The sequence below is a fragment of the Myotis yumanensis genome, unplaced genomic scaffold (assembly GCF_028538775.1).
Source record: "Myotis yumanensis isolate MYYU_CA2020_CCGP unplaced genomic scaffold, mMyoYum1.0.hap1 SCAF_1, whole genome shotgun sequence".
NCBI classification, from domain to species: domain Eukaryota; kingdom Metazoa; phylum Chordata; class Mammalia; order Chiroptera; family Vespertilionidae; genus Myotis; species Myotis yumanensis.
The window spans coordinates 104,329,218-104,342,121 of record NW_027223752.1 but is presented as its reverse complement, the minus strand read 5'-3'; the positions used below and the strand labels follow the sequence as shown (position 1 = coordinate 104,342,121).

At 41.4% G+C, this 12,904-nt stretch overlaps 1 protein-coding gene across 4 annotated transcripts in view; it reads left to right on the top strand.

Annotated features, from left to right (window-relative positions):
* Window positions 1-12,904, top strand: part of ZNF438 (zinc finger protein 438) — a 206,984-nt gene that overhangs the window by 7,088 nt on the left and 186,992 nt on the right. The window lies entirely within an intron of this gene.

Sequence of the window (12,904 nt, the reverse complement as noted above, 5' to 3'; positions counted from 1 at the left end):
AAAAAATATATTTTATTGATATTTTACAGAGAGGAAGGGAGAGGGATAGAGAGTTACAAGCATCGATGAGCGAGAAACATCGATCAGCTGCCTCCTGCAAACCCCTCACTGGGGATATGCCCACAGCCAAGGTACATGCCCCTGACCAGAATCGAACCTGGGACCCTTCAGTCCGCAGGCCGACGCTCTATCCACTGAGCCAAACTGGTCAGGGCTATCCATATTTTTAAAGAGACTGTATTAAGTTCAATTATAGTTTGGCCTGATTAGTTGCATAAACACAACAAAAATAGTAATTGATTGAATAGATTATAAAGGCTTTTTAAAATCTGTTTTACTGGAATCTTTCATAAGGGATTTTTAGATTGAATTATAGTCAGTCCCTTAGGGCAGAGAAGCCAAGCCAGTTGTTATCAGGCTTTGCCTGTAATATTTGTAGGTTTGGGTAGTCCTCAAGTCCTTGAGGTCTTCAAAGATGTCTTGAGGTTTTCTTTTGCCATTTTTTAGGAAAACAATTGTTGTTCTTTAGTTGGATAGATTGTCATGAACCACATGACTAAGCACGTTGGTAGGCCATTTCTGCAATGGGCTTTTGATCGGCTTTGGAAAGTCAATCTCAGTGTCTTAAGGCTTTTTGGTGACATTCAGAGTCCAGGCATGTCTTTCTTAAACATGGCATTTCAGTCAAAGTCCTCATTAAAAAGACCACAGATGAAGACTGATCTCATTGGATTTACACAAAGAAACATATTGCCATGACTTATTCATTAAGAATTGCCAAATTCTGGAGGAATTAGGGAGAAAATGCTAAAAGTAAGCAATTACTATTTCCTAGATTGGCAAACATATTTCATAATTTTTAGAAACATTGGCTTTTTATTGACATATCTATTGATACTTTAAGAGGCATACTTCCATGGAGACAAGTATTATGTAGTGAAATTCACAGATTTAGTAAATCACAGGTGAAATGAATTAAACTGATGGGCTCAGATAGTTTGAGTTAGATAAGATTTATTTCTCAGAATCTGTATTTCAATAGATGTCTTAGATAAGAGTTCTTTTGGAGACCAAATATTAGTACATTAAAGGCAGACAGTCTTTTCCATGAAAAACCCAGAATAAAATTCCTTGCCAGACTAGGCACTCTTGAGACACTGTGAGTGGAGATTGTATTACAGTTGACTTTGGAGAGAATAAAAACCTAAAAATTTTTTTCTTTCGTCCTCTTGAGAGGGAGATTTTTATAGCTGAGGGAGGCATGAATGTATTTTATATTTCCTAGTTTTCTATCATAGACCAGAATTTGTAGTGGCCTGTGACCCCTTGCCCCTCATGCCATTCCCATTACCCATTCATTTTGTTTAAGCTGACTGGTGTATTCACATTTACCCACAGTCTAAAGTCCCTTTCCACATGAGACAGAGACTTTTCCCCAAATAGTTACAGTTGTCCAGGTATGGGGTCTTTAATTTCATATGAGAGATTCTGATGGCCTTTGACTTTATTGTAGGCATTCATTCTTGTGTCTGTATGTATAAGAGATGTCTATTGTCTATTATTTAAGGTAAAAAAATTCTGTTTTTTTTAAATTGGCCTTTAATAGTTGGGCTAGTAATTTGTTGTTGTCTCTCATACTTCTGACAGTCTTGGTCTCTTAAGAGGCTTGACTGTGTGAGACAGTTTCCCCTAAGAAAGGGGGAGTATTTTCTGTTAATTTGGCTGAATGGAGATTTAACATCCAGGCTCTGGGGTTCAATTCTGTTTGTAGTCTGTTTTCAAGATTAGGTAACAAAAGTTGTTTGTTTTTTTTAGTATTTGTACACTTGAGGCTTTTTTTCTATTATATTTGTGAAAGGAGTATTAGTGACAAGTAGTAATGTTTGCATGAAGTCAGAAACACAATAGTTGTGTTTGTAACAGAAGTTAAAATATATTTTTGCCCTCAAGCAACATGGCTTCCTCCAATGGAGCTCCTAATCGGTGTACCCTCTTCCCCTCCTTGGCAGGGATGGTGGGGTGAGAGTGGGTGCGGGGAGGGTAGTGCCAGGCTGCTGGGGAAGGGGACATTCCCAAGCAGCCTTCTGAAGGTCTGAGCCCAGTCTGCTGGGGAAAGGGCAGTGAGAGGCAGAAGCGGAAACTGGAGGCAGAGGAAAGTGAGAGCTGGGGGGCCCTTAGTTTGGAGTAGTGCTGGACTGCAAGCCACTCCTTAAACATCCCCCCCCGCCCCGGCAGTTTCAACACCAGGGATATATGGTTTCAGGGACACTGAATGGAGGTGAGGAGTTGCCAGAGGAGAGTGAATCTCAGTGCCCAGGCTGCACACAGCTCTGCCAGGCACCATGGAGGAGGAAGCCTCTGAGTGCTGGGCTGAGCATGCAGCTGCTGTGAATAGGAAAAGGAGCAGGGGCGCATCCCACGTCTTCCATACCAGACACAGAATTCAGGAAATTGGCATTCAGTGTGCATGCATTTTCCTTTTGCACATAACAGTGGTGCAGAGGGAGTGCAGGTGCACCCACCCCAATATTTGCTGGGTGTGGGCAGTGGCTGCTGCAGCCTTAGCCCTGCCCCAGTTGAGGGCCATGGCTGGACACCCCACACTCAGGAAGCCAGTCCTGGGTTTGGGTTTGAACCAGCATCCAACGCAGCAGAAGGCAGAAAAAGGGAAGTGAGCTATACATACAAGAATCCGTATAGGGGGGAGAGAGAGATGAATTATAGAATTCCCAGTTAGAGGGAAGTTAAATTTTATTTCTCCTCATGATCAATGCCAGTTTCTTTTTTTTTTTCTGTTGTTTTGCCCTTGGAGTCCTATAGGTCTGGAGGCTGCGGGTGAGTTTTCTGAACTTCAGGAAAATGGCAGGGAGGGATACTTTTTTATTTCTTCTCCAGGTGTTTTTGTCCCAGATGGGTTACCATCTGTTAATGAAGGGGAGAAGGTCTCCCAGGTGTGGACTGCTGAGACTTGCACAGGAGAACAAGTAATTTTTATTTCTGTGAAATTAAATCCCTGAGTTTCCAAAGTCCCATTTTCTGGAGACTAAACTTTAGTGACATGTTAACCAAGTTGTTTTCCCCAAAAGAATACTCAAGAAGAAAATTCTTAGAGAGCATTAAGCAAAAACAACATGTTGATGGAAGTGATAATTTAACCATAATTCCCTACTATGCCTATAATTCTTAAGATTTTACTATTCTACAAGCAGCATTCTTTACTTATATTTTATATAGCAAAACTGTTAGGGTCAAGCTGCATTCTAAGCTATCAATATATAGAGAGAAATGTGAGAGAAATATTGGAATATTACTATGATTTTAGCTCAGAGGATCTCAACTGGGGATAATTTTGTCCCCTCCCCCGACTCACCCTGGGGACATTTGGCAATGACTGGTCACAATTTTGGTTGTTAAAACTGTGTGGGGGGATTGGAAAACCAAGATGGCGGCATAGGTAAACACCGGAGATTGCTGCTTAGCACAACCACTTCAAGAATACAACTAAAAGACGGAACAGACATCATCCAGAACCACAGGAAGGCTGGCTGAGTGGAAATTCTACAACTAGAAGGAAAGAGAAAAGCATACCGAGACTCAGAGGAGGTGAGGTGTGGAAGTAAAGTACAGAGGTACGGAGGCGCACATGGAGAGGGCTGGCGGCTGAGGACACGGTTGTCTTTTTCAATCGGTAGGGAGTCTCAAGCTCTGAGCTCTAGTTCCGGGCGAGTCTCTGGGGACCCAGACTCATACGGGAGAAACTGGACTGTCTGGCATCGGTCAGAACTCGACGGCAGTTTTCTCTCGGAGGTGCTTGCAGCGATTGCCGGGACACTGAGAAGCGGAGCCTCTGAGGGCAGCCATAGCTGCTTGCTCCGCCCTGTTGATCCCCTGGGACCCCCACACTGCCCAAGCTGTGTGCCCCGGCTTTTGCATATGAAAGGCCTGGCCCTTTGCAATCTGAAAATTACCTAACAAACTGCAGCTGGCCCAAGGCCCCAAGGCAACTCACATTGCTTCACAGCTGAGCTCCTGCTGGGTAGCCTCAGGCAGAGGCTAGATTAGCACCTCCTTAGAGATCCAAGAGCCAGTGTGCCCGGTAGTCAGAGTGGGATCATCCAGATTGCAGCTCCTCGGATCCATAAAGGACACACTCAGTGGGAAGACTCAGTGAGCACCAAAGCCCCACTGAAGCAAGTCTTGCCCCAGAAGGGTATCTCCAGCACAGAAGTTCTCCCACTGCAGACACAGCTGATTCTCCCAGCCAATTGGCCTGGAGGTCAATTCCTCCCAGTGATACCTACAACAACCAAGGCTTAACTACAACAAGACTGTGCACAAAGCCCACAAGGGGGTGCACCAAGAGTGTTCACCCCAGGTAATTGGGGAGGCTGAGCCACTGGGCCCTATAGGACACCTAGCACAGAAAGCCACTCTATCAACACAGGGAAGCATAAAAAATGCGGAGACAAAGAAACAGGACACAAATGACAGAAATGGAGGAAAGCAAACTACTGGATATAGAGTTGAAAACCACACTTTTAAGGTTTTTCAAAACCTTTCTAGAAACCGCTGATAAATTTAGTAAGACCCTCAAAAAGTCTGGTGAGACCGCCGATAAATGTAGTGAGACCCTCAAGAAATCTAGTGAGACCCTCGGGGTTATGGAAAAGGACCAACTAGAAATTAAGCATACACTGACTGAAATAAAGAATAATATACAGAGATCCAACAGCAGAATAGAGGATCCCAAGAATCAAGTCAAAGATTTGAAATACGAAGAAGCAAAAAACACCCAACCGGAAAAGCAAAATGAAAAAAGAATCCAAAAATAGGAAGATAGTGTAAGAAGCCTCTGGGACAGCTTCAAGCGTACCAACATCTGAATTATAGGGGTGCCAGAAGAAGAGAGAGAGCAAGATATTGAAAACCTATTTGAAGAAATAATGACAGAAAACTTCCCCTACCTGGTGAAAGAAATAGACTTACAAGTCCAGGAAGCACAGAGAACCGCAAACAAGAGGAATCCAAAGAGGACCACACCAAGACACATCATAATTAAAATGCCAAGGGCAAAAGACAAAGAGAGAATCTTAAAAGCAGCAAGAGAAAGAAACTCAGTTACCTATAAGGGAATACCCATACGACTGTCAGCTGATTTCTCAACAGAAACTATGCAGGCCAGAAGGGAGTGGCAAGAAATATTCAAAGTGATGAATAGCAAGAACCTACAACCAAGATTACTTTACCCAGCAAAGCTATCATTCAGAATTGAAGGTCAGATAAAGAGCTTCACAGATAAGAAAAAGCTAAAGGAGTTTATCACCACCAACCCAGTATTATATGAAATGCTGAAAGGTATCCTTTAAGAAGAGGAAGAAGAAGAAGAAGGTAAAGATACAAATTATGAACAACAAATACACATCTATCAACAAGTGAATCTAAAAATCAAGTGAATAAATAATCTGATGAACAGAATAAACTGGTGATTATAATAGAATCAGGGGCATAGAAAGGTAGTGGACTGACTCTTCTTGGGGGGGGAAAGGGGTGTGGGAGATGCCGGAAGAGACTGGACAAAAATTGTGCACCTATGGATGAGGACAGTGGGGGGGGGGGGTAAGGGCAGAGGGTGGGGTGGGAACCGGGTGGAGGGGAGCTATGGGGGGAAAAAAGAGGAACAACTGTAATAATCTGAACAATAAAGATTTAATTTAAAAAAATAAAACTGTGGGGGGGCGGGCATTGCTTCTGGCATCTACTTGGTGGGGGTCCAGAAGTGCTCCTAAATATCATACAATGCACAGGATAACCCCAACAGCAAACTTGAATAAAAGATAAGTAGAACTGCTTTTTGTTTGTTGGAGAGCTGAGCTAATTTGGTTCATTTATTGCATGAAAAATAATTCTTGTAGCTAAAAGCCTTGAATATTTTGGTTGCCAATGTGTTTAGTTTTTTGTTTATTTATAATTATGAATTTTTTCTTAGTAAAATTAAATTAATTTGGATATTATATAATCCTGGGTTGTAACAGGTTTGTTAGACTGAATCCCCTGCATTTTTGTACATATTGAATTAATGATATCACAGTACACTGTTGTTTCTATATTTCAAAACTACTTTTCACATTAATTTTCATATGTGATTGTCCTAAATGTATAGGGCATGCATTATCCTCACTGTTTGACAGATGAGGAAACTTAGATTAAGTGACTTGCCATATGTATGATTATGTGACAAAAGCAAATCTAGTTCTCAGATATCTTGGTGCTTTGAAGATTTGTACAGTTAACAGTTACTGCTATCTTATTTAGTCTTCCTGACAGTCCTATGAAATGGGGTTATTATCCCTATTTTATAGATGAGGAAACTGATGCAAAGATATTAAGTAACTTACTCAGGGTCACCCAATTCATAATGTAGTTTTGACTATTTTCTCTAAGCCTATGCTGCTTCTCCAGTTAGTCTTCTCTAATTAATAAATAAATTTGACAGTTTCTGGATAAATTCACCAAATCTGCCTAACCTAAGTAGATCTCTTGACATTGTAGGGAAGGGAAACTTCTGTACCTTCGTTGGGTTGCTGGCTGGGCCTAAGAATTAAACTGATATAAGAGAGATTAACAGAAGAGCACACATTTTATTAAACTTTTACATGTACATGGTAGCCTTCACAAAAGAATGAATTCCCAAAGAAGTGATCAGAGCAGGAAATGTTTATATATTTTAGACAAAGAAACAATAAATTTGAAGACTTGGAAAGAAAAAGGGGTTTGGGCTAGAGATAGTATGTGGTGAAGAAATAACTAGGAAGATATGGGTTAGTTTAACAAGATTTGTTTGTACAGATTCTCTTCTCAATTATCTGTCTCTGGTGATAATGTCTTCCTTCCTCCTGATACAGTGAGGTTACCTTTGACATGGGAGTTTAGAGTCAGTGTCCTTGTACTTGCTGTTTCTTAAGTACCTTTAATTCAAATAATATGTCAAAATGACATATTTTAGGGAGACAGTTTGGTTTCCTTCAATACCTACTTCATGTTGTCATTTGAATCAATTAGTAATTCAGTGTTTGTAATATTACTGTGATTATACTTGAGTGGCAACTTCACTGAGTTTTGATAAACTATAAGATAACACTATCTGCTATTTCAAATTTATTTTTTGAGAACACTAAGTCCAAATGTAGTCCAAAGAGATGGCTCTTGGCTGTATTTGAGTATACATACTTGGGTGAGGCATCCCATCCAGCATCATTCATTTTGCCAGTCTGATAGATTTTTATTTGGGATAGGACTCCAATTTATTCTGATTTTTTAATTAGAATTCATATTATTCTCTTTGGCCACTTTTATGTAAATTTAAAGGCTGCTTCTCTTTTTATCCATGCTGATATTAACCTCAGACTGACTTGATTTTAACAACAAACAAAATGATAACATAACAAAATGAAAGATTTTTAATTTCCTTCCTGAAACATTTAGAGTTCATCCTATATAATAAAGAGGTAATATGCAAATTGACTGCACACCTTCGCACAAGATGGCTGTCGCCATGTGGTCACAAGATGGCCGTCAGGGGAGGGCAGTTGTAGGCGATCAGGCCAGCAGGGGAGGGCAGTTAGGGGCGACCCGGCCAGCAGGGGAGGGCAGTTAGGGGTGACCAGGCCGTGAGGGGAGGGTGACCAGGCCTTCAGGGGAGGGCAATTAGGGGCAGCCAGGCCAGCAGGGGAGGGAAGGCAGTTAGGGGGGACCAGGCCTGCAGGGGAGGGCAGTTGGGGGCGACCAGGTCGGCAGCGGAGGGCAGTTGGGGGCAATCAGGCTGGCAGGGGAGCAGTTAGGCATCGATCAGGCTGGCAGGGGAGTGGTTAGGGGGTGATCAGGCAGGCCGGCAGGCGAGCAGTTGGGAGCCAGCAGTCCTGGATTGTGAGAGGGAATCCCAGATTGGAGAGGGTACAGGCTGGGCTGAGGGACCCCCCACCATGCACGAATTTCGTGTACCAGGCCTCTAGTCTTACTATAAGTGAGTACATCATTTTTGTAAGGTGGTAGGAACTGGTAATTGTCACTTATTTTCTAGATTGGAAGTTTTAAGTAGAGACTATCAGTTTACCCAGGTAAATCAGTTTCAGAGATAAGATTTAGAATTTAGGTTTTTAGATCTTACAAAATTAAGCCACACTGTCATTTTCATTAGATAAAAAAGAATATCTACTTACATATTTGATCAGTTATCATTTTGTTCGAAGATACTTGATCATTTCAATTCTTGATGTAGTTGGAAATTTTAATGTTTCATATAATACTTCCATTGTCTATATATATTTGGACCATTGGTAGTATGAAATTGAGGGTCTTGGATTAAGAGGAGAAGGAAGAAGACACCTTTGTTAGTGCAATGGGATTGGGCAAGAAGGATTATAATTAGGCTTAAAAGTTGAAGATTCCCAAGTTTCTATAAAACTTAGTTATTGTAACAAAATTGTTTTTTTATCTTTGTCAACCAAAAATGCCTAGGCTATAATAAAGAATAAAAAGCCTTTATTTGAAGGTACAATTGTAATCCAAGAGACACAATTCAAGTAACAACTTTGATTAAGGTCTGGAGAGAACTTAAAAAAGGCAGGGTTTATAAAGGCAAAAACCACAAGCTGGAACAAAGGAAACATTTCCTGTTGGCTACCTAACATGGTGTGATGACTAGTTCAAAGAGGATTGGTGAGATCCAGGTAATGAAACTCTGAGGTAAGCATTGACATGGAAACAAGGCAGGACAAGTTCTAGGATGTAGTTCTAAGGCAAGTGTGAAAGTTCAAATGTTCAAACCTCATCTGGATGTGAACATGGGTAAATCGGACTTTCTTAATGAACTCTTGACTACATTTTGGGCCCCCTAATATTAATACTCTGTGTTGGTTCACACCTCCATGAAGAAAAATGCTAATATCCAGGTAACCATAATATTTATGTATTACTGAGGGAAGAGACCACTGCTCACATATAGCTGAAACAAAGCTGAATTTCATACTTGTTAAGCAAGGGAGAACTGTACTCGCAGAATGTAGTCCCCTAAATAGGAAGAGATGCAGTTAGCTGTTTGTAGTGAGAGTTGGAAGGGAATATCATTTTGTTAAAGGATATTGTTCACTCTGCTTAAGCCTGTGCTCTGAATTAGGCATCAGGTTGAATAGTAATATGGGTATTGCAGGGTTGAAAAAAATTGCTTCTGTATCTGAAACAACAAGAGGTAAGGTTCATTCTCAGAACCTCCCATTAGATTTTCTTGACCAGACAGTGGAAGCTAGTCCAGCCAACGATCAAATTAAGGATTTACCTTCTCACTTAAACCAGTCAATTAAGCTAGATAAAGCTCCACTTACAAATACAGTTTCAGTTCCCTACAACAACAGGTTTATTTCTTATTCATGACATGCCTATGACTCTGTTCCACATCCTCTCTTACTCGAAGCTGAAAAAATAGACTTTTGGGGGACATTCTGTGGAAGAGGGAAAAAGAGATACGGCAGAACCAGCTGCTTGGAAGTGGCATGTGTTATTTAGGAAGGACCATTTAAAGTCACATGGCATGCCCTTATGTAAATGGGATGTGATGGTAAATCCTCCCATTATGAATGAGACCTCAAGGAAGTTGAGAGAGAGAGAGAGAGAGAGAGAGAGAGAGAGAGAGAGAGAGAGAGAGGTGGCTCTACCACAGAGGCCAGCAAATAAAAGAGGAGAAATGACAAGCTTATTAGCTATGACCAGACTAAATCTTCAGTTGTGGTTACTTTCATATGGCACTGACTGAAGGCAAACATACATACTGAATTTTTGAGAGTATTATGTTGTCAAAGATGCTACAAGTTTTCCTTGAAAAGCCTGTGGTGGTTTAACAGTGAATTCTAAAGCAATCCTTGATCCCCAAGTTTATATCAGTTTTTTGTTGCCTCTTTGGAGCACACATTCTCCCATATCCACTTCATATATAGCCAGAAAGGATAATGGAAAAATAGAACCTTCCAGAGGCAAAGCCAGGCCCAACAGACACATTGACAAAGAAGATCCCCCCCTGCCCCCCCCCCCCCCCCCCCCCCAGAGAAAGAGATCCACCCAGAGAACAGAAATAAGTTTAACCAAGGGACTTGCTTTGCTGGTGTAGCAGGGAGTCTTTGCCATTCCTGTCCAGCAGTATTTCATCATTGGTAAGAGTATATAATTGTCACTATTTTCTTTTCAGAATGGAAGACTTAGTTGCATTCATCTTATTTGCATTCTAATGTGCATTGGGTACTATGGTGGTGGTGGAGAGCAAAGGTCACTGGACTGGGATGGAGCCCAATCAATATCTGTTGAAGAGATTGTGCATCACCCAGAGATCATAGACTTTGAGCTGAATTCAGTAACTGGATGAGCCTTTAGAATTATTTCTTTAGAAAGGAGATGACTGCTCCAGAATAGGAAGGTTGCACTTCCACCTCTGATATTTAGTGAGGCACCTAGCGCCTACATTAGAAACTGTATTTCTTAGGCTCCTTGTAGCTAGGTGAGGTACTAGTCTAAGTTTTGGCAAGTGGATGGGAGTGGAAGTGATGTGAGCAACTTACCATATTTGTATTAAAAATCTGCTTGTTTGTCCCTGACCAGGTAGCTCACTTGGTTAGAGCACTGTCCTGATATGCCAAGGTTGCAGGCTCAATCTCCAGTTAGGGCACATATAAGAATCAACCAATGAATGACTAGATAAGTGGAACAACAAATCAATTTCTCTCTCTCTCTTTCCCTCCCTCCCTCCTTCCCTCCCTCCTTCCTTCCCTCTCTTTCCCTTCCTTTCCCCTCTCTCCTCTCTCTCAAATCCATCAATAAATAAAAATTTAAAAATCTGCTTGTCATATTCTTTTTCTTTCATGCTCGTGAATGAGGTGTTGGTGAGCCAGCTTCTATCATCCAGACATGGGCATTGGTGGGACAAGAAAGAAGGAACCTTAGTCTCTGGACTGAGGAGAGCTCTCCATCTTTCTGGGATCACTTGTCTACCCCTGGACTATTGCGTTAGCCAGAAATAAACTCCCATTTGTTTGAGTCACAATATTCTTGGTTTTGTTACAGCAGAGTAGCCTATATCCTAGTTAATATGGATGGCAATGATGTAAGCAGGAAACAAACAGAAGGTTAGACTTGTTCTTAGTATTTTTCTTAGTTGAAACTTTTTTTAAAAAATTAAATCTTTATTGTTCAGATTATTACAGTTGTTCCTCTTTTTTCCCCCCATAGCTCTCCTCCACCCAGTTCCCACCCCACCCACTGCCTTTACCCCTCCCACTGTCCTCATCCATAGGCGTACAATTTTTGTCCAGTCTCTTCCTGCACCCCCATACCCCTTTCCCCCCAAGAATTGTCAGTCCACTCCCTTTCTATGCCCCTGGTTATATTATATTCACCAGTTTACTCTGTTCATCAGATTTTTTATTCACTTGATTTTTAGATTCACTTGTTGATAGATATGTATTTGCTGTTCATAATTTTTATCTTTACCTTTTTCTTCTTCCTCTTCTTAAAGAATACCTTTCAGCATTTCATATAATACTGGTTTGGTGGTGATGAACTCCTTTAGCTTTTTCTTATCTGTGAAGCTCTTTATCTGACCTTCAATTCTGAATGATAGCTTTGCTGGATAAAGTAATCTTGGTTGTAGGTTCTTGCTATTCATCACTTTGAATATTTCTTGCCACTCCCTTCTGGCCTGCATAGTTTCTGTTGAGAAATCAGCTGACAGTCCTATGGGTATTCCCTTGTAGGTAACTGAGTTTCTTTCTCTTGCTACTTTTAAGATTCTCTCTTTGTCTTTTGCCCTTGGCATTTTAATTATGATGTGTCTTGGTGTGGTCCTCTTTGGATTCATTTTGTTTGGGGTTCTCTGTGCATCCTGGACTTGTAAGTCTATTTCTTTCACCAGGTAGGGGAAGTTTTCTGTCATTATTTCTTCAAATAGGTTTTCAATATCTTGCTCTCTCTCTTCTTCTGGCACCCCTATAATTCAGATGTTGGTACGCTTGAAGCTGTCCCAGAGGCTCCTTACACTATCTTCCTATTTTTGGATTCTTTTTTCGTTTTGCTTTTCAGGTTGGGTGTTTTTTGCTTCTTTGTATTTCAAATCTTTGACTTGATTCTTGGGATCCTCTATTCTGCTGTTGGATCTCTATATATTATTCTTTATTTCAGTCAGTGTATGCTTAATTTCTAGTTGGTCTTTTTTCATATCCTCCAGGGTCTCACTAAATTTATCAGCGGTTTCTAGAAAATTCTTGAAAAACCTTAAAAGTGTGGTTTTCAACTCTATATCCAGTAGTTTGCTTTCCTCCATTTCTGTCATTTGTGACCTGTTTCTTTGTCTCCGCATTTTTTATGCTTCCCTGTGTTGGTAGAGTGGCTTTGCGTGCTAGGTGTCCTATAGGGCCCAATGGCTCAGCCTCCCCAATTACCTGAGGTGGACACTCTTGGTGCACCCCTTTGTGGGCTTTGTGCATAGTCTTGTTGTAGTTAAGCCTTGATTGTTGTAGGTATCACTGGGAGGAATTGACCTCCAGGCCAATTGGCTGTGAGAATCAGCTGTGTCTGCAGTGGGAGAACTTCTGAGCTGGGGACACCCTTCTGGGGCAAGACTTGCTTCAGTGGGGCTTTGGTGCTCACTGAGTCTGCCCCCTGAGTGTGTCCCTTATGGATCTGAGGAGTTGTAATCTGGATGGTCCCACTCTGACCACTGGGTATACTGGCTCTTGGATCTCTAAGGAGGTGCTAATTTAGCCTCTTCCTGAGGCTACCCAGCAGGAGCTATGGAGAGATACCTGTTCTTTGTTTGGGGTTTGGAGGTGCCCAGATGAGAGCTGTGAAGCAATGCAAGCTGCTGTGG